The sequence below is a fragment of the Astatotilapia calliptera genome, chromosome 1, assembly GCF_964374335.1.
Source record: "Astatotilapia calliptera chromosome 1, fAstCal68.1, whole genome shotgun sequence".
NCBI classification, from domain to species: Eukaryota; Metazoa; Chordata; class Actinopteri; order Cichliformes; family Cichlidae; genus Astatotilapia; species Astatotilapia calliptera.
Window position 1 is genome coordinate 30,608,846 of NC_137422.1, and position 23,230 is coordinate 30,632,075.

Sequence of the window (23,230 nt, forward strand, 5' to 3'; positions counted from 1 at the left end):
AAACACCCCTATATAGTCACTCTTTTAAACTGTTGACTTCACAAAAGCCTCACAAAAGCTCTAATTTAATACTAGAGCTGTAATAACAGCTCTAGTATTAAAAGCCTGTCATCGTAGGCTCCACTCTCAAATAATCCTTCATGCCACCACATGTCCATTTTATCACTTTAAAGGGGCCACTGAGGGCAAACGCAGATCTGACATAAGCATTTCTTGCTTTTTTCATCAATCATGGCTCCAACCTCCAAAGACTATTTTACAAGGGAATTATAGTAAGCCTAGCTTTAATCTGGGACTAATGAACAGAGGGCATAGTCAGGCTGACCTCTCTCTCTCTCTTTCACCTTTCACCTTAAACTGGAAAGGTCACTTCCTACGGGTTTACTCACTGACCACCAGTATACAATATTTGTGGTACATCCCTCCTTTTGGTCTCACAGTTGAAATGTATCCCACTTCTCAAGAATGACTGGTTCTGTTTATTTGCCATCAAAGTAAATATAACACAGGAATACACAAGCAGGCGAGTCTGCTCTGTATTCAAAACACACTCGGCTGTATATCAGTCAAGACATTTCATATTAAACACGATTTGTCATGGGGCCAAGGGAAAATAAAGGTCGGACAGAATAATAAACAAATACTGTATGAATAGGGTATGGCAGTTTGGGCCATAAGCTTGAGACACGTCACATTTTCAATCTCCACCAGTGGGAGGACAAATCGCCTGAGAGGAGGGATTAGGGTTGTGAATCACTGATGGAATAAAAGCCTCTTGTTGTTGCTTTGTAATTGTCTCTTCCACATTTACATGTTAAAAAATGAAAATCTTTTGTTCGGTGCTGGCATTAAAATCACTCTCTATGAGTCAGCAACGATGTTAAATATTCATGACTTTATGTGGAAAGCAGCATTTAAGTCCAGGATGCCAATGAGAAGTAAGCAAAGGCGCGGATTAGCAGAGGTGACAGGGTTGATGAATACAAACATTTAGGAGATTATGTTTTTGATTGGAATAATGCTTTGCAGGCAGATTTATTCCCAGCATTGGGGGAAACGATTACCCCCCCCCCAAAAAAAATCCTCCATATGAAATTTTGACATACTGTGTATGGTGGCTCCCGAGAGGTGGGGTGGCATTCGCTTTTCTATTGTGCAAAGGGAATTGATCCACAAGGTGACACCCAGTATAAGAACTGTCAATAGGAGGTCAGGAGCACTCCACCGCCAAGCATACAGAGTGTGTACTAAGCCTCCTGTGCAGCCATGCAGCGTCGATCAATGTTATATGAGAAGGTTGTAAACATTGAAGCGAATTACACTGCAGCTTTGCATTGAATTGCCATAGATACTGAGCCATGTGTGTTTGGGATGAACAGAAAGTGGCTCCAAGAGTGAATTCAAAAATGTTGACAACCTTACAAAACAACGTTTGCTAGTACAGGTAGGTTGGTAACTTATACAAAAAAAGTACAGTGGGATACAGTCATATCTCACTGCAGACCAATAGATGTGATCACTTTCATGTGACAGACCAAACATCTTGAAAAAAAAAACTGTATTTCTGTTTGATGTTTCTCTGTCAGTGTCAGAGAAATAACAAAAGAAACACACACACAGAAACAGACAGACATACAGGAGTACACACACACTTACAGTGAGGATAAAGTTCAGAGATGAATTTCTGTTCTTAATGTTTGACTTTGATCTGCTTTATTCGATGTGCACAGCTGAAAGAATGAGTTCCACCTTATTTTTCCTCTTTGACCTGCTTCCTGTTTTGACATCAAATAAAATAGTGTCTTCTTGAACATGAGATTGAAAGGTTGCGAAAGTATCCTGAAGTCTAAATCAGAAAAAAAAACCTTTAAGGTGAATGCATTTAAGTCAACACTTTATTATTTTATTCTCTTCAATACCCAGCATGTTTTGATCTTGTAGTATGTCTTTATAATAATACTACTGGTACTACTGTCATTACTGCATGCTTACAGTTCTCGGAAGCATAAATATCCAGTGACGACATACCGATATGATTCTTTCGCACACATTACAATGTCTGAACAAATCTCAAGGCCAACTGAGAGGACCGAACCCTTTAAAAAATGTAGAGGTTACTCAGCAATTCATAGCATAAACATCTTTATCATAAGACAAAGTCTGAATGTAAACATTACACAGCAAATACAGGGAGTGCAGAATTATTAGGCAAGTTGTATTTTTGAGGAATAATTTTATTATTGAACAACAACCATGTTCTCAATGAACCCAAAAAACTCATTAATATCAAAGCTGAATGTTTTTGGAAGTAGTTTTTAGTTTGTTTTTAGTTTTAGCTATTTTAGGGGGATATCTGTGTGTGCAGGTGACTATTACTGTGCATAATTATTAGGCAACTTAACAAAAAACAAATATATACCCATTTCAATTATTTATTTTCACCAGTGAAACCAATATAACATCTCCACATTCACAAATATACATTTCTGACATTCAAAAACAAAACAAAAACAAATCAGCGACCAATATAGCCACCTTTCTTTGCAAGGACACTCAAAAGCCTGCCATCCATGGATTCTGTCAGTGTTTTGATCTGTTCACCATCAACATTGCGTGCAGCAGCAACCACAGCCTCCCAGACACTGTTCAGAGAGGTGTACTGTTTTCCCTCCTTGTAAATCTCACATTTGATGATGGACCACAGGTTCTCAATGGGGTTCAGATCAGGTGAACAAGGAGGCCATGTCATTAGTTTTTCTTCTTTTATACCCTTTCTTGCCAGCCACGCTGTGGAGTACTTGGACGCGTGTGATGGAGCATTGTCCTGCATGAAAATCATGTTTATCTTGAAGGATGCAGACTTCTTCCTGTACCACTGCTTGAAGAAGGTGTCTTCCAGAGACTGGCAGTAGGACTGGGAGTTGAGCTTGACTCCATCCTCAACCCGAAAAGGCCCCACAAGCTCATCTTTGATGATACAAGCCCAAACCAGTACTCCACCTCCACCTTGCTGGCGTCTGAGTCGGACTGGAGCTCTCTGCCCTTTACCAATCCAGCCACGGGCCCATCCATCTGGCCCATCAAGACTCACTCTCATTTCATCAGTCCATAAAACCTTAGAAAAACCAGTCTTGAGATATTTCTTGGCCCAGTCTTGACGTTTCAGCTTGTGTGTCTTGTTCAGTGGTGGTCGTCTTTCAGCCTTTCTTACCTTGGCCATGTCTCTGAGTATTGCACACCTTGTGCTTTTGGACATTCCAGTGATGTTGCAGCTCTGAAATATGGCCAAACTGGTGGCAAGTGGCATCTTGGCAGCTGCACGCTTGACTTTTCTCAGTTCATGGGCAGTTATTTTGCGCCTTGGTTTTTCCACACGCTTCTTGCGACCCCGATGACTATTTTGAATGAAACGCTTGATTGTTCGATGATCACGCTTCAGAAGCTTTGCAATTTTGAGACTGCTGCATCCCTCTGCAAGATATCTCACTATTTTTGACTTTTCTGAGCCTGTCAAGTCCTTCTTTTGACCCATTTTGCCAAAGGAAAGGACGTTGCCTAATAATTATGCACACCTGATATAGGGTGTTGATGTCATTAGACAACACCCCTTCTCATTACAGAGATGCACATCACCTAATATGCTTAATTGGTAGTAGGCTTTCGAGCCTATACAGCTTGGAGTAAGACAACATGCATGAAGAGGATGATGTGGACAAAATACTCATTTGCCTAATAATTCTGCACTCCCTGTATTTGCAAAAAGAAAGTTCACATGGTTTTAATTTAGTGAAGTGTGTGCATGCAGAGGGACCTCTGCAAAATTATAAAGTGCCTTTTGTGTATGTTCAGTCTTGTCACATTCATTATATTCTAAAATTTCAGAACTATTCCAAACTGAACGATAAATAAAAAGCAAAACTTCTAATGAGGTTAGCACTTATTAGAGGCAAAATAGATGTCTCCTCATCAAGTGAAACTATTCAATCAATACTCATTAAGAGATGAAGTTTGTTTGTTGTGTAGTGCGCTCACAGAACACTGATACACACTACATAATGCATTTCTAAAGTGAGATGTACATGCATTTACACATGTGAAACAACAGTTAAATGTGTCCTTTTTTTGGAAAAATGTTAACTTCTAATAACTTCTTAATCTTCCCTGACAGTTAAAGGACACCGCTCATTATCTTGTGTCAGACAGACAGAGTTTAATAGTACATTGTTACTAGAATTATAATATAGCACTTTTTGCAGATAATTGGCTATGTTCCTATCCCACTATTACCAGAGTCCCACTCCAAATTACAACTGGCAGCTTTACTGATAACTACTTAGTGGCAGTTAATATTTACCATGCGAGTGTTATCATTCAATGTTTGTTAAACAAGCATTTGTTTTTGTAATTATTTAATGAAAATTCAAAAATTCAGCCAATTAATGACCTGATTTTTAATGGAAACAAAATCCATTTTGTCTTTATTGAATTAAAAAGATAGCAGTAATTTGCTCTTCTGATAATATGTAAGAACCAATTTAGATTTAATATATTATAACTAACTTGTATTAGGTTGTGTGACTAGAAGATGACTAAGAAATTAGGCTAGCAGCACATACATTACAATATGTTAAATTTCTATACTTGCTACAATAAAGTGGGGGGTTGGACAGGATTCCAGTCACTCAAGCAAATCGTTGTGCATAAAAGTACCGTAAAGGGAAGCTTTGTCACATCACACCATTGCTGCTTTGCCATGTTGCATTCTGTAGTCAGCTGTCTATGTTTTGTATTGTTTTTTGGGCGTTTTTTTGTTTTTTTGCCATTGCTGTTGCCAATGTGATTTTTTTGCAATACAAATCAAGCTGACATACAATGATGGTTATTAACTAAGTAAGATGACACTAGTTTCCTAAATCTAGTTTATACTTAAAGAATGACAAAGCACCAAGCACCCCATGACCAATCACAAATATGGACATGAAAAACAAATTAGAATCTAAACAAAAGGTTAATAGGTTGATCAATATCACTGCCCCATCATTAAGCCTTATTCTTTCTTATTCTGCAACCCTGCCGATGCTAAATGGTCTTATGAGCAAAGACAGAATGAATATGGAAAACATAATTTAAACAAGTGGGGCCACTTTTAAGACTTACAGTGTCAGCAAGTACAGGGTTTTTGTCAGTATCTGTTAATCAATGTGTTTCTTATTGATGCTCATCAAGAAAAGCCAAAGGGTTAAGAGGTCCTCTAAAAACTGTTGCCCTAGATACCCTCTTAATATCCATGCAGCTCTGGAACGATGCTGTTATTTTCCTAAAGAGTTGACTGATCAGCATACAGTAATTTCATATGTACTGATATCTTATCTCAAACGTGACTCGCTCGAGAACAGATTAGGTTCCCCTGAATTAAACTTCACTGTACTTTACTAATTTCAAATTCTTGGGGTTAGTAAAGTACTTTTGTACCCCACAATACATCTGCTTATGTAAAGCAGATGTATTGGACAGACCACAACAGATGATCAATAGTCTACTTAGAGCGCAAGACAAGAGACCATTTTTTAGGATAAATAATATGAAATGGATCAAATGTGACCATTGTGGTATCTCTGCTTTGCCAATGGACAATTCACAAAACATTAATATGTTCAAATAGTGCAGGCTATCTCTCAAAAGGAGACCTGTAGCTGATGCTAGTCTTTCTCCTGCCTTATTAGTGTCTTTTTCATCTAGTACAGGCTGCATAAAAAGATATGTTGTACAGACTGGCTTTAATTGAATCATAGCTATATTTTTATTTGTTTTATTTGTGTTTCTAATGCATTTGCTCTTCATCTGTATGTGTCTAGATATGTGAAGCATTAGCACATTGGGGTAGTACTATCATTTATGATATAAATATACAGAAATTACATTTTTTGTTGTATTAGTCTTGATATATTTATCTTGCTGTCCTAATAAATACAGAGAAAATAATAACAGTTTTTCAGAATGTTTGCAACTAAAGTTAAACAAAAAACAGTGCTATGTTTTATTAATAATATGAAAATGAATTCGATGCGAGTCAAAAAGATCCAATTCCAGTGGATTTTTCACAGCCAAGTCCACCACCAAAAGTCAGCTTCTCGTGACATTAAAGGGAACAAATAAACTCATGAATAAATGCAAACGGATATAAATATGCACATACATAAGGCAAGCCACACTAGTTTGATGAGAACAAGAGGCAGAGCTTTGCACCACTGCTGATGTGCTGTGGAGCAGGGCCTCCTGCTGGCCCTCAAAGAGACTCCAATACAACTCCAGGTCCCCGTTTGCAATCAAAATGCACTTAAGGCACAATTCCATGTTCTTTTCCCTGCTTGCATAGCACTGTTAAAGGTGTCTCTGTAATCTGACAGTAGCATGGCGCTGTGCTTAACTGTACACCATGTCTTTCAGAGTGACAGGTTTGTTTGTATGCAGAACACACACAGCCATCACCTGGGGAGAAGCTGGGCCTTAGAGCAGAATAGAGAACTTCAAACTGACTCTCCAACACCTAACTAAGCAAACAGGGCTACATAGGAATAGGCAAAAAAAGTAAGACACCAATATATATGACCATGCACATCCAGTGCTATCTACTCCAGATGTTCAAGAGCTACTACTAAAAAGAGGATCTGTATGAGGAAAGCAAGGTATACCTTTAAAAAATCTGCTTTTGGCTAATGATATTAAAGAGACAAGATTGATAGGTACACGCATGAAGGACACAGGAGTTCGGACCCATTTTCAAAGACAACAAGTACCATCAGAACAGCGAGAATTGGAACTAACAGAATTATTTTGGAAAGTGGCTGCTAGGCTCTTAGCCAGCACTCTAACCACAGATTGAGAAGGTCGAAGGGTAGCATCTGCTGTTCACAGCGCTGTTCTATTGTTACTACTACCTGCACTTTTAACAAAATGGCCACCTCCTTTCAAGGTAATGTAATAGCAATTTATTATTGAGCTCCTTCCAGATTTCTAAGCTCCTCAACCCTTGAACCCAGACACCCAGCAGAGGACACACAGCAAAAGAACTTAAAACGATGACAAAATACTTACAATCACTGAACTGCGGGTGAGGGTTTAAACACCAATTCTGTCAATTTCACACTACTCCTCCAATCACTTGTGATCACAGTGAAAAAGACAACAACATACTTGAACTCTTCACTCCGAGCAGGAACTCACGCCACACTTAAAGGGATCTCTTCACAGTTCAAGAGTGATGTGGGTGCAAACTCATTTAGAAAACCCATTTATTTTCTGTTATTTTTTAAAGGTAAATGCAATTTTGGACAGATTCTGACTTAATCATTTGAGAGCAACAGCTACATGTACAGATGGCACATTTGACAGAAAATCTTTCACCATATTAGGTTTTGGTCATGCATGTGAAAACACACAAAAGCACAATTAGTCGCACAGTTAGACATTTAAATGTGCTTTATTTGGCATGTAAATGTACTCAGAAAAACTATACATTGGCATTTACTCAACCCTCCCTCAATGTACAAATTTGCCAATCCCTTTACAATAGGGCTCCCCAGCATTACCATTCAGTTCTTTTATGTGCAAATTCAGATTGTGCATGAAAATTAGAAATACACATATCTAAGAATTGTTGTCCTGTCACATTCAAACATCACTATTTCCTTTCCTCTGTTCATTAAAAGAGAGAATAAAAAGTCACTTGGAATGCAAACAATTATGCATATACCTGTCTTAATTAATATAATTACATTTGTTTTGCATTCAGACAGGAACCATTTTTTGATATATTTATATAGGTCCCTTGTGGGGGTCTATGTGATCAGATTCTTTATTATCGTTGCTGTCACAGTGTTTCAAGGTTATCCTTTGGTCTTTTTTAGATGACTCGCCTAATCAGATTACTTAGGCAGTGTTGCCCCTGTGAACAGGTTTTGATACAGTGCAAATTAATATTAATTTTACCAGGCCCGCCTGTGAGACAGATCTAGCCTTGACTTGCTGATTGGTGAAGTGCTCTTTAATTGGTTTAAACTTTGCTCTTGCTGCTCAGGGATCTACACGCTTAATTTCAGCAAAAGGTCAATATCAATAAATCCGGATGCTAAGGGAGGGAGGCACAGGCCTGGAAATAAAATGCTCCACACTCTTCTGGCTCGAACTGACCACAGGGAGGGGAAAGCAAGCTGACCCTGGTAACACTGCGAACCAACAAGATGCTAAGAGAAAATTAGAATTTGAAGCGCTGTCGGCCCACCCTCTTGTCAGGTGTTTATTGCCCATGACCTCGGCAAGATGAGGTCAGATTTTCATATTATAGCAAACCAACTCCTTTGGCACAATTGGTTGCAGTATATTCAACAACTGCATAATGAAATGCTCAACAGGAAGAGGAGGGGTTGTATAAGCAAGTGAGGAAAGACGAACAGGGAGTGGTCTAGAACAAAGTAGAAGAGACTGTGCAAGATTGTGCGCAATGTAGAGCAGATGCAGAAAGAAAGAGAGTGATATGAAGCAAAATCTACTCTGGGCTTTGGGTTTTTTTTTTTTTTTTTGCATCAGTTCCTCTCTTGTGTGAACATTAAATAGCCCTAAAAAGGCAAGCATGAGAAGCTGCAGTACTCTGGGCTCTCAGGGGGGTATGCACACTCTACACTTGCCCCTCAGGATTTCACTCACCCAAATGGAGAGATGAACAGCCTTACTGATTACATGTCTAATGCTTTCTATGGCTCATCACTCTCTGATGCCCAAGTGGAGCGTGTGCTGAACACACAAACCTACACTCACACAAAAACACCCATGCACACAAAACTAAGCCGTAATCATTGGCAACAACATCAACATCCTGCTTCTGAACTATCCATCAAGAGATTATGTCATCTGTCAATCAGACTGATGGTAAAATCTTTCAGTTGACACACAGGGCTCCCCAGGTAAAATTAAAATAAATTACTGCAGATCACACTGTCCCTAGTGTAATCTGTCAGCTGATTGGTCTGTATTGTGGTGGTCTAGGTTACAGCAAAGTAATGTGCTCTCCTGTGCGATGGAGTTGAAATTGGATAATTATTCCGTCTAGTCACCATGCATCACCGCTCCCATGAACCGAGATCAATACCAGGCAAAGGTGAAAAGAGAAGGAGAAGGGGTTAAATGAATGAAGGAATGACAGGACTCTACAGCATCAAATCCCAGAGTTATGGTGTTCTATCCAAACTATAACTTACTACAAGCATTTATGAAGTTTGCTTTTCTATTTGTCTAAATAAAGCTTGTCAGTCATATACTGTATATCTCTGTCTCTCATGGTCACTACTGTCAGTGTGCTATATTTAAAGTTCAATTCAAGTCAAGTGTATTTCTACAGCACATTTAAAAACAACAGCTGTACATTTAAAATAACCATAAAACACAGGACAAAATGACAGAGTTCCATAAGACTACACACAATGTAATTATCAAATACACAATATACCACTATAAATGATTTGACTGACTACACTTAGTTTAGAACCTCTTTTTCGAAAAAAAAGCTGTAATGCTTCACTTTAATGTGCATTTTATTTACAAGTTTATGCATTTATGTTTAGCGGTTACTGCTCTTGAGTAGTTTCACTTGTGGACATGTCTGACTGCTGAATTGGATGGTCAGTTGGAAAAACACATGCCATTGCTTTTTAATCCCCTAACTAGATGTCCATTAAACTCCCACCCCCCAAAAAATAAAGAAATAAGGCGGAGCTTCGATAATATAATTTTAGTAAGTGAAACTTGCCATCTATCACAAGTTATTTGAAAAACAAGTTTCTATTTAACTGTTTTCATTCCCTAAAATTACTGCAAAAACTATATTTCTTATGTTACAGTAACTTGTAAACCAAGAGAAATATCTTCTCTTGCTCAAAGAAAAAAGTGAGACCAGGACACGTAAAACAGTCAAATCAGGTTCCAAACTTTTAATCAGTGTAAAATGTTTTTAATTTTTTATTCTAAAACCATAGTAGGATGGTGAACCATTGTTATATTCCGCTGCTGTGTCAGAAGCTTTATCTTAATTATGTCAGATACGTATTCTGTTCAGCACTTGCATAATTGTAGAGGATTCATCCAAGAAATCACAGCAGATGATGAATGAAAGAAATGGATATAGCAACTCTGGTACATGATTTGCAACGAGTATTTGTGAATTGTATTACTAATAACGAATCCCCCATTAATCTAACTCAGAATCTGCGTTAACCAGATTAAAAAATTATATTCTGGTAGGCACTTACTGTAAGCGTGTACTAAATGAAGAAAATATATCAGAATGCAAAAGGGAGGGCAAGTGGATTTGCTTGGAGATAGGATATTGAGACAGATGCACAATGGCCTTGTCCAACAAAATTGCCACTATGTGCTGTCGGTTTTGTGCAGTGCTGGAACAATGAGTAGGGCTGAGATAAAGCTATGTTACATGTTTTCTACAGCTGACTTGAACCTTGGCCAATTTCATGAAACTTGCAACATACAAGCTGTGATTTGCAACATAAGATAATCTAGTCATCTTTAAGCAACAGCACACTTATAACACATGCATGAGCACGAGAGAGAGGGCATTCGCAAATTCATTTTAGAAAATTGGATGCTGGTGCAGTTTGCAATCACCATGTAAGTAGTGCTCATCGGTTGCAGTGTAAAATAACCCCACAGCCTCTAAGCCCTCTGCAGTGTTTCTTTCAAACGAATGACAGCAGAAACTGAACACCCAGAGTCATTTTCTTCTTGGTACCATGCTTGATGGGCACTTTGTGAAAGCATGATGGAAACTGGAAACATGCTGTATGCATAAGGTGGAATGCACTCTGAAGAACAATGCCCCTCCTCATATATCACCATAACAGAACACAGGATGGTTCCAGCATGTACAGATTTTAAGTATCAGAAAGAGGACATTTATCATAATGTCAAGCCTCAATGATAATCCATGTTCACCTATCCTCAATCAAGAGATGATAATGTGTAATGGCAAGCCACGATCAACTTGGACCGCAATAGCTAGAGGCCAATACCATTTCATGTCCAATTAGGCTAGCTAATGTTGGTTCATCTGCCTTATGCAGCCTCTTCTCTGTGAAAGGCAAACTGATGGAGAGGGAAGAAGCATACCTCTGACTGTGTTGACAGACTGGGTCAGAATCAGCTCTCCAGTGGGTTAAGTAATTTTGACACTATGTCTGCCTTCCTCTATAACTGAGCTGCGCCACAATATACAGTGCATAGAATCATAAAAAATTGAAACTGATACTTTGCTTTTGAGACAAAATAGCTGAGGCATTGCCTTCACCAGTGCATTCCATCTTAAAGCATAAATGCCATTGCACATTTACAACCAGACCAAGAGTAGTCAGAAGGGGTGATGCCTCCAAAAATGCTTTGATAAAACAGGAGAGTCGACTGGTGAGGTATGTGATGCAAATTACATTTCTCTAAAGACTGAAGTCAGAGACAAACCGACCAAGCTGAACACAGACCTCACAAGCTCATCATCCCGGTCTAGGACTCCCTGGTTTGTAGCGAGATCTAACCCCTGTAGCTGTGCAAACACAAATGTGGCATTCCTGCTCAGAGGGCTGTAATCTTGTCCACGTTTCCTCAACTAACAACAAGATCTCTTGTGGAAAACAAATGCCAGTCTTTAGAGGAACTGCCTCTAGTTTCTAGTCACTGATTTGCATGCTTCCAGTCAACATAAATATCCTTGACTGTCTGGAAAGATATTCTTGATCTGTTTTTATTCGACGAGTTGGGAGCAGAACACGTTAGACCTAGCTGAGGCACTGTTTTGTTCGGTGGAGAACCCCTGTGATCCTCAAACTACAGCAGAGCTACGGTATTGTTGCCCTATTCTCTATAAAGCAAACTTGAGTGAAAACAGTAGGGGAATACAAATAAAAATCAGTATGCCTGCCAGATGGAGCCCGCTTGGTAGATAATGCCCATCACCAAGCCCCAGAGGTACATTAGCAATGCTTATTTAAACAGCTGGGTTGAATATAGCCCCTTTAAATGGAATGAAATAGTACCATTAACGGGTGGGCCATGCGCTCTGCTTGTTCTGCTTATTGTTTTGTGCTGCTCTAAAAGTCCCTCAACATTGAAGGAAAGTTGATTAACAGTAAGTGAAGCTGAAGGTTGGCAAGGTGGTAGCATAAGAAAACAAGTAGCACTAGAAAGTAGATTAAAAAAAGACTAAATATTCTGTGGACAATTTCATAAACGTTGTACTACTTAACTTATTATGCTGAGTTTTGATTTATCAGTTAATGTCACAAAAAGTGAAGAAAATGTAAAACTGATAAAACACAAAGTAAATGATAGGTTTACCCTTCAACTGCCATTAGATTAGGCTTACAGAGTCATGAATGTAAAAAATGATCAAGACTTGCACAAGAGACGTGACAGATTAAACTTCGGTCACTGACTAATAATACTGCAACCCTTTACAAATCTCCAATTTGTTATCAGGAAGGGGGCGTGAAGAACACGCCTCCAGAAAAAGATAAAGAATGCCACCTAAAGCAAAAATGTATCAACCTTGCAGGAAAAGTGTAAGAAAGGACTAGAAAAGCATACATAAAAAAAAAGAAACAAATAAAAACAGCAACAGTGAATTCCATTAATACCAGAACACATTGTGAAACATATTGTTTTGACATTATGAGGCATCTCATAATGTTGCTGGGCTGATATTGCATAGTCTAAATCCAACATGCAGCATAAACCTGTTGAACAGACTGCTGAAGCTGCACACCTTTAACTTCACACCTATCATGGAGTGGTATACCTTTCAATATGACATGCTGAATTGGAAAAAACTTCAGCACAGTAATGTTTCCCTTTCCTCCGCTAGGGTAGGTTAGCAAATGAAGACACATAAATCTTTGTTTCTTCTGGGCCTGTCTTTGGTCTTCTTGTTTGGCAGCTTAGGTTCACCTTTTCCGCTACCTGTAAGACCACGGTTATTTTAACATAATTCAAATGTTAAATATTATTCTAACATTGTGGGTTTTAAAGAGTATGTGGGAACAGCTGAGACCTTATAAAAATATGCAATTTCCTTGACATCATATTGAGCCACGAATAGAAAAATGAGCATTTAGACCAGTCTGAAGCCTTAATCTTTGATTCACAGAGAATACTTTGACATACACTGACCTCATTATCTCAAAGTCTGTCCAAGTTTAATATGAACATTCATCAATGTAACAGAAAATAAGGAGAAACACAATGTGTAACAAAAGATAGAATACAACAGAAACAAATTTGAATTTATTTGGAACATCATACCTAAGTAGTATGCAAATTTATGTGTGCAAACAGATGCAAGTCTACATATCATGCACGGTTTAGATGTGTCAGTAAAGCAGAACAGAAGCACCGTCCAAGACAGAAGCTTGTCCATCTGTTAGGTGAGCTATGCTTTTTCGGGTCTAATTAGGTTGACACTTCTATCTGTACTGCATGGTCATTTCCTGAAACAACTGGCAGTAGGGCTTCCTCCGATGAACTTTTTTTACCTTTCCTGTCTGTGGTTTCAATTATTGTAGTGTTGCTGGATAAGAAATATAGCTAGATGGCAATCTGCACTATACATTGCATTTCAGGTATGGGACATATTTTTGAAAGAGAGAAAACCTTAAACAACTCTTGTTTGTTGTTCATTTTACAGTGTACTTTATATAATATTAGCTCGACTAACAAGTTATATGCATGTGTGCCAAGTCTGATAATGGACCCTTGCCGGACAGCAGTGTCTCGCTGTGTATGTGTGTGCGTATGTGTGAGATAAAGACCCCCCCCCCCTCAAAAAAGGATAAAGGTTACCTAGAACAAGCCAGACAAAGAGAGTGAGTGCGGGGTGAATATTTTCTTGAGAACAGAGTATTGCAAGCCTGACTTGAGTGTTAACAAAGCAGAATGATTTTGCTATTCCCTCTTAGCTGTAAGAACAACATGAGAAGGAACAAAAGAGCGGAGCACTGCTTTGGTCCTTTCTATTATGCAAGCTATTTCTAGATAGACACATCAGCTAGACAAGCAGATGAGCAAAGAGACAGAGTAAGAGTCAGACAAAGATGGTTTGTTCCAAAGAAAAATATTGCTCTGTATTGCATTGATTTTTAAAAAGTTAACAGAACTTTCTTTCTTTTTGCATTCAAGATGTTGTAAGTCGAGTAACAACCTTGTGGTAGTCAATAGTGCATGCAAAAAACAAAAAAAACAAACAAACAAACATACCCAGGTAGCTACAGTTAGATAGTAGTCAAGTACAAATAAAATTTGAATTTGAATTTACTGACTATTCTAAAAAACAGTCTGGATGCTTGAAGAAGTCAGGGATTTAAAAGTGTGATGAAATCAACTCATTCTAATACAAATTCCACTGCATCGGAGAAAGTAAACGCTCTTAAACTAGTACTGTTGTGAAAGTAAGATGAGCTACTGTTAATCCAAGGTCAAGGAAGTCCTAAACGCCAGAGAAAATCCAGCCATCAATTCTCTTCTGATGATCCAAGTCTGGACCAGTTTAGATTTAAACTAACGTGTATGCCTTTGCACTGTGGAGGGAAGCTGGAGCAAACTCCACAGAGGGGGCCCTAGCAATGGCACAACCCCATAAGTGAAACATGGATGATGGTAATATGAAAAACCCATAGCTTGTCTTTTAGCTACAGAGTCAAACTCTCATCTGTTACGCTGTTACAAGTGGTCAAAATTATTTTCGCTGACAGTTAGGATTTTTCAGATAGTCTTTCTGAGCCCATCATCCATGACAGCAATAACTCTTGGCTGTCAAAAAAACCTTACAAATGCTATGAAGCAATTTGCAGTTGTTTGTTTCCTTTATTATGCAAACATACTGACCTGTACAATATTAGGACTGACTAATGTGTAACCTCCTGGGCTTTATCTTAAAGAAAATGCTATTTAAGGTACCCTCTAATGAAAACCACGTTTTTGAAACTGGTATTTCTCTATATGTGTTTTCTCTATACACTAGAAAGCATGAAGAAAAAAGAGCTGAAAACACCATGGATAAGCTTCATTGGAACTTAGGAACAAATCCTGTCAACTAGCTCGGCTAATGTTTTGCATTCAATCAAAAACAAGGTTTATGTAACTTTGGCAAACCATTAGTTGCCTGATATCAGTTCAATTTCATTTGTCTAGCACCAAATCAAAACACCAGTCGCCTCAAGGTGTGTAATCAAAGTAAGTCTCCTGTTATCTATGTACACAAATTCATTTTAGTTCAGTGTGACTCAGTATTTTCTCCATTTCGCCCGATGAAACAGACAAATGCATGACACAGCAGGCATCTTTGGAGTGGAAGAGAGACAACATATTACGTCAAAGTTTGAGCTTCTCAACAACCGGTAACAGTTTTAGATGCTTTGCGATGAGAAAGCACATAGTTGTTCCTCTGTAGTACAGTGGCTCTTTTGATGCACTTGGTGTTTTCTTTTGGGTTTTTTTAACATCCTTTACATTCCCCTGTGCTGTGAGAACAGTATAGTACAGTTAAGAACAGTTTGCACTGTGGGCCTGTCTACTGTTTCTATCTAACGAAAGAACCATGAGGAGAGAGCAGAGTTAGTTGCAGGCAAGTGGCTAAGGGAAGTGATGGAGAAGAATTTGCACATTTATATAGACCTGCACACACTTAATGGGCCAAAAGTGTAAACTTGCATTAAAGTCATTTTAAAACTTAAAGTAATTAATGTAAAAAGTAATAATAGCAATAAAACCAAATAAAAGAAACTATATAATTTTGATAAAGCCAAATGCGAGACTCGCTGTACAGTACAGTCTATTAAGTCTTTTAGATAAACTGCCAAACTCAGGAATTGCTAACAAAATATTTATAACTATTACTATATATATATATACTAAACATAACAATCACAACTAAATAGAATTCCAATAGAATTTTGAACTGAATATTATGAATGAACTGACTACTGCTAACTGAACTAATACTGTATGTGTGCTGTGGAAAACCAAACTTGTGCCAGAACTTTCTTTGGACAAGGTCAATTGTTAAGTTAATTTGAGGCAAAAACGGACATAATTAAATTAAGACTAAGGCATGTACATGTTACCATGTTCTGTAAGTGCTATTTCATAATTTTCCTTAACCCCCACCCCCCACCCCCCGTCTGCAGCATTGTGTACAATATAATGTCAACAGTTATTTGTGACTGGGGTATAATTTTCACTGTAGTATTTATGGCATTTACTGGATGAAGCACTAAAGAGTCCTGTTGGACACATGTGACTCCCTCCATCCCAACACTGCAGAGAGATTGACAGGAATTATAGGCTTTCTATTATTTGGTTCTATTTGAGAAGACTGGCTGCGTCCACACATGACAAGGAAGCAGAGACGTCAATGAAAAATTTATTCTACCCACTCAAATCTAAAAGTTGGCAATTACTACAACAAACCACCCTGATTGCGAGCATCTGTCATTCCTTTGGACAGGCTTTAAGTAACAAACACATACATATATATATATATACATATATACACATATACACACACATATATATATATATATATATATATATATATACACACACACACACATATATATATATATGTATGTTTCAGAGACACTTAAATGCAATAATGTATTTTTGTTTTTGTCAATATATTGACTAATTGATTGAGGCAATAAAGACTTTCCCTCAAGGTTAACCACCATCAGCATTGATGCAAAGTGTCTTAAACTGAACTACTCTTTGTGTGATTTTAAGTGAATCCCGCAGAGGTTTCTCAGTCCATGTCTGGAGGTTTGGCTGAGAAAAAGCTGTCTCCAGACGGACAGGGATGATATAGTCACTTCTCCTAGGCCCTCCAGTACTCTAATCGGCTTTGAGAAGAGAGACGGATAGAGGACATCATTGTCTATTGCTTGGTGTTTTAGCCCTCGAGGCCTCAGCTTCTGTGTACCAAGGCCAAGCATCTCTCTGGCCTCACGCAATCCAGCTTGTGTGAGGCACGATCTGTTTCGTGCCCCAGGGAGCTTGCCACTGCTGGAGCTCACTAAAGTTTGTGAAGTCATCCCGGACTCGCTACTTTCATGTCTGGATATGTCAGTGTCTCTGCAAGATCTCAATGTAGCCAGTCATTGTTCACTATAAAGGTTAGGTTTATTTTTCTTTTCATTTCATGTCTGAAAAATGAAGCCATTTTATTAGCACAAAATTCCATAACAGTAAAAGGTCTGCTCCTTTTTACTGAATCTTCTGGACTGCCCACACCACAAATTAAGTGCCTTGAAAGGCTTCCATTTAAATTGTGCCCAAAAGCATATGCAAAGATATTGCAAATTCTGCCATTAAAACCTGTATCAACAATTCCCATGGCTTTTAAAATTTGCACTGGCTTTTAGAAGTACACAATTCTGCCATAATTAGGGAGGAAAATTACAAAGTCAAGTCCCATTTCACCACCAGAAACAAAAGTCTGCATTCATTATTAATTTGTGATTTTATTGCATTTTGCTCCTCATATTGCCGTGTTATGTCACTCTGTATTTAGCAATGCTACCACTAAATCAGCCCGATGTGGGCTTTGCACTTTCATCAGATTGCCTAAACATGATCTGAGTTGTTTCTTGAATAATGCATGTTTTACCAGTTCAGCAACACACCATACTTAAATGTAGGAGAGGTACTTTTCACTGATAAATTTTTAATATAGCCAACCTTGCTTTTGAAGGGCCCATAGCACTGTCTCATTATAAATAAGATGCAGTTCCATTAGTATCAATTTTAGCACCTGGGAGACTTGCGAGATTCACCTTAACTCTTGTTTTGGCCAGGAATAATAGGCGGGATGATCAATAATGCATCAACAAGATAAACACAGAACACTCCTGCTGTTTATTTCAAGAGCACTTTAATAACCATATTATGTTTAGTAAAAACCATTCTGCATCGTTACATGAAATAATTAAAAGTACATTTTGCAGGCAAGATTTTTACCCTTATTAAAAAAATATTGATGTAGATAGACATGGACATGTTATCGTTCAAATAGGGGTGTCTGAAGCAAACATAAGCCTGTGGGTTAAAGTTAAATATGCAGATGTTTGATGTTGAATTCAGCATGTCAGGGTTAGAACTGTGTGCAGCACATTCTGCAGTAAGCTGTAATTATCAAGTCCCCATTGTCATTTATGACAGCGAGTGTCTTCCACTTCTGGCTGGTTAACCCATTCAGAAGTGTGTGTGTGTGTGTGTGTGTGTGTTAGTGGTTATGATAAAGTAAGGCGAGTTTTTGGCTTTTATTATTATTTTACATGGTCTTGTGGATAGTGAAAAAGTATTTTTTTAGCATGTTGAAGCATATAAAGTGTAGGCTTTCATGTAGTCATTCCTAGGCAGCAGCACTTTGCCTAGTACCTAGTACTTATGGCACACTAAAGTAAAATGGGATCCAAAGCTCAACCTGCTACTAGAGGAGCAGGTTGAGCGAGTGATTGCACTAAATTTTTTCACATGCTAGTTGTGGGGACCAACTGATCTCCCAGCAGTTGAGAATGTACATTTTTCCCAAAAGTTGGGAGGTTGTAATGAAGATACAAATAGAAACAGAATGCAATGATATGCAAGACAGAAATAAAATATAAAAAGATATAAAAGACAGAAAATAACATGTCTCAAAGTTGGAGTAAGAAAAGGCTGGAAAAATAAGTGGTACTAACAACAATCAGCAGCTGGAGGAATATTTTGCCCATAATTAGGTTAAACAGATCATCCTAGACAGGCAGTTTTTCATGAGATGGGCAAGAGGTCTGCAATTGATCTTAAAGTGACTACACAGGCCACCTAGTGTGAGGCAACATGTCTCTAAAAACAACTGAAGCCCAACTCTGACGCAAATCACTCACAGACTGATTGGTAAAGGTTTATTATATTCCTAAATAAAACCAAGGTTGCCAAGCACCAATATCATTTAGCAGTTAAATCACCATCCTGCAGCAACTGCATCACGATTTAAGAATGAATTTCAGTTTCAAATCTGTGAGGCTATGGCTAGACTCTAAAGCCCCTTTTTCATTACTACCTACTCGTAATCAACTCGCCACGGATCACCACAGCTCGACTCGGATCGACTGGTTGTCCATTACAATCCGGTACTACCTGACCTGTGTGGTTGTCATCATAGTAACACGTCCGAGTGTCCTGCGATGTAATTAATATGCAAAACAAACGCTTTAAAAAGTGGACATCGAGGCAAGAATATACCTGCTGCTCGGTCTGTGGCTTTTCATCAGACTCTGAGACCAAGGCGTAGTTTTTTGTAGCCATTTCCCTCGTTGCACTGTTTCAAATATGGCAGTTTTAATTTTCGTGAATGAAGCACTCTCATGACTCATCGAGTGATGCTACTGACCAGCCAATCGTTGGCATGCAGTCTGACAACTCACATTTTAGTACCTGTTCGGATCACTTGGAACCCCGGGTAAGCAGGTACTAAAAAAAGCACATGGTACCTAATGGAAAATACAGAAAAACGTGTTGATCCAAGTATGTACGAATCGAAAAGGAGCTTAAATGTAAGTACTTAATGTGATTTTCTTTTGAATGCAAATGTCTGCTGTTATTTTAACTGAATTATGAAAGTTCATCAACATATTATCACAAATAGACAAAAATGAGACAACTTGACCCCATTCAAATGCAAACTGACAGCAGACTAACTCTATCTTACTGCAGCTTTGTCTCCATTTTGACCACTAAAGTCACTTTGAAGATGACAAACAGAAAAGGTAAAAGTACAGACATTCTATACTTTAGTGGAAGAGAACATACTTATATTATACTCTGGTAAAAGTTGAAGTACTGAGTCAATTCCTTTACTCAAGTAAAAGACAAAAAGTACAGCCTCTGAAATGTACTCAAAGTAAGAAAGTAAGAAGTAGCCCATTTTCAGTTTCTACCAGCTACTTCTGTACAAAGCAAACAGAACCGTGTGCTACATTAATACTGTAAAATATATTAACATTTGCATTCCCATGTATTATTTCAAATACACTCTGCTTGAATCAGCTATATAGAACATGAGCAGTGAAAAAGAAGGAGACATTTTAAAAATAGCTCTATTTTCTGTTGCCTACATTGTAGAAAGTGACTTTGCCTCCACATAGAGCTGAGCAATAGAACGATAACGATATGTATTGCGATATAACTTTTTCTCGATAGAAAAATTAAACTATTGCGATAGACCTCGCCGCTCTTGTCCTCTTAAAAAAAAGAAAAAGAAAAAAAAAAGAACAGCCAATCCAAATTAAGTAGCGCAGAGCCGAACCAATCACAGCCGCAGCGTCACGTCACGTGACTTGTTACGTACAGCACTAGTGCCAAGCCGCACATGTGTATTTGTTTGGGAAGCAGCCAGCCACCGTACCGCCCGGGTAATGGAGGAAATGAGTGTGCCGACTAGAAAAATCAACCGAGCGTGACCGAAGGTTACCGAAGAGAAAACAGATGATGGTTCCAATGCCGGAGAGATTGTCGAACGGAAGAGCCATAGAAGTTCCGTAGTGTGAAGGTATTTCGGCTATTTCAAGTCTGACAAAAAACAGAGTAGCGTTCACTGTAAATTGTGCCGAAAGCAAGTCTGGAAATACAATAAACTGGTGCGCTACGTCCACACGTACCCGGGTATTTTTGAAAACGCAGAATTTTCTATGCGTTTGCACCTTTCGTCCACACGTAAACGGCGTTTTTGGTCACTGAAAACGAAGATTTTTAAAAACTCCGGCCAGGGTGGATATTTTGGAAAACTCAATTTTTGCATTTACGTGTGGACTAGAAAAACGGAGAAAACGCAGCGTCAAAGGTGTGCGCATTTTTTGACGTCGCACTGTGCGCCACGTTATTGTTTCGGTGAAATGAATTTCTTTTTTTCTTTTTTTTTAGGTTTTCTATTTTATTTGAGACTCCATAACAAAAAACAAACAAGCAAAAAAAAACAAACAACCCAAAACAGGACAAACAAAACAGCACAAATAGAAAGAAAAAGTAATTCCTTGGCCAATTTCCAGACTACCTTGGAATACGAGCGAGAAGCTGAAGGATATAAAAAAAACAACAACAGCAATAGAATAATATTAAACACAAAGTGAACCCGTCTTCCTTCATTAAATAGGTTCTTTTAGATGTTAAGGAGGAATTGACTTAACCAGGCTGGCGGAGAATGAAGACAACCGGACACCTGCTGCAGATGGGGAATCAGTGAACTTTTATTGTGACAGAGACAACCTCTCAACACAGCTCACATCAGGAGATTCCCAATATTTGCTGTGAGGATGGGTATATATTCTCTAAAACTTACAGGAGGGGGTTGTGAGGACAGTGCTGCATTAGCAGAAAAACAACTCCATAAAAGGAAAGCGGCCTTGGGTGTTCTAGTCTCTTCGCTTGCAGATATCTTGCACCTGCAGAATGAGGCGATCGCTTCTTATCGCTCTCAAGGCCAAAGTCGTGAGCACATTTTTATTACACAGTTGCACAGTAACTTTAAAGCTGAACAATATTTAAAGCTGAATAATGTTTGATCAGATTATATTTTCTTCAAAGCACATCCGGTCCTTAAGTGATGATGTATGAACCCTGCTTCCAGGTAAAAAATACTCAGAGCTGTTGTGTTTTTAACATGTTCTAATGCTTTGTATCTTGTTCTATTTAATCTGAACAAGCCCCTAAAAAAAGGCAGTGATCACCTTCGGCCTCCCTTGTTTTTTATTACCACAATTCATTTAAAAGCTGTTTTTAAAACCTTACAATGTAACTACAGCATCCTGCCATGTGATTGCATTTGTTCCTAACCAGTGTTGGTCAAGTTACTTGAAAAAAGTAATCAGTAACTAATTACTGATTACTTCCCCAAAAAAGTAATCCCGTTACTTTACTGATTACTTATTTTCAAAAGTAATTAATTACTTAGTTACTTAGTTACTTTTTAAAAACACGATTTACAACCTGAAGAGGTGATAAAGCGATAGATCTTTCAGCCCAATTCTACTTTTTCTACATAATCCATCATACAAAATGTAATCAAATGGAAAAGTCTCTTTTTTTAACTTGTTTTATCAGTTTTAATCTTTTAACTTTATGCATCAAGCAAAAATTTAATTATATGCAACATTCTCTGACTTGAATAAATTAGTTTAACATTTAAACCTATTTTCTGCACATTCCAGCACAAAAAATAAAATGTTTTTTGTGTTTACATTCACATTTTTTTTTTTAAAATTTTATTTTCACTTACTGAATACGGGACAGACTTGACTGGGGGAAAGAAGGGGAGAAAGAAAGAGGGAAAGAGAAACAGCTGAGAAGAGGGACGGGGGAGAAGGGCAAAAGACAAAAACCAACAGAACGGGCAGAAGAAAAAAAAAGAAAAAAAATGCATATATCAATCACCTGGATCACCTGCTGAGAAAGAAAAAAGAAAACAAGCAGAAGAGAACAAGAGTAATAGAATAAACAACATCACAATGATATATGGGAATATGACAGTAAATACTAAATATTAAACATTATTGTGCAGCACATAAGATCAACAGAACACAGTGTGCTTTGAGGTAGGAGCCAAAAAGGGTGTAGTTTGTGTGTGTGATCACCCGTGTGTACACCTGTGAGCATGGACGCGCTTGTTTTTTTTTTTTTAAAGGTTCCTTCATGTAATGATCTGCTAGAGGGTGTGGGGGGGCCACAGCCCCGTCCTCCAGGGCATGAAGCAGGTATGGAGGAGATCAAAACTCCAGACATCCAGAGGCCCCCAGAACACAAGAGACCAAGGAAGACCAACAGAGGGGCAGCTGCGCCACTGTTCCAGTAAGAGCTGAGGAGAGTCCCAGATGAGGGCTCACTCAGCAGCCGCGGAGCAGAAGCCAGGGGGAGTTGCAGTGACTGAGTGACCGAGCCCCAGGCCGAGAGGCCGGGGGCACCCCACCTCCGAAGTGGCCCGAGCGAGCCCCAGGCTCCAGGCCCCGATAAGCGGCCGCCAAGGAGTGAGCCGGTGTGTACCTGGACGCCCATCCCCGGACACAAAGAACCACCAACACACCAATGTCTGAGGGAGTCCGCCACTGGCAGGGGAAGTGGTGGTAGGGGGAGATAGGCCTCCAAACCTCGGAGG

General features: G+C 38.7%; 1 long non-coding RNA gene across 1 annotated transcript in view; it reads right to left on the reverse strand.

Moving 5' to 3' along the window:
• The window catches only part of LOC145426439 (uncharacterized), a 92,335-nt gene extending 70,670 nt beyond the window's left edge, over nucleotides 1-21,665 (reverse strand). Inside the window, exon 1 of the long non-coding RNA XR_013907154.1 lies at nucleotides 21,158-21,665. This is a non-coding gene — a long non-coding RNA (uncharacterized LOC145426439). The remainder of the gene's footprint in view (nucleotides 1-21,157) is intronic.
• Nucleotides 21,666-23,230: the final 1,565 nt, after the last annotated feature.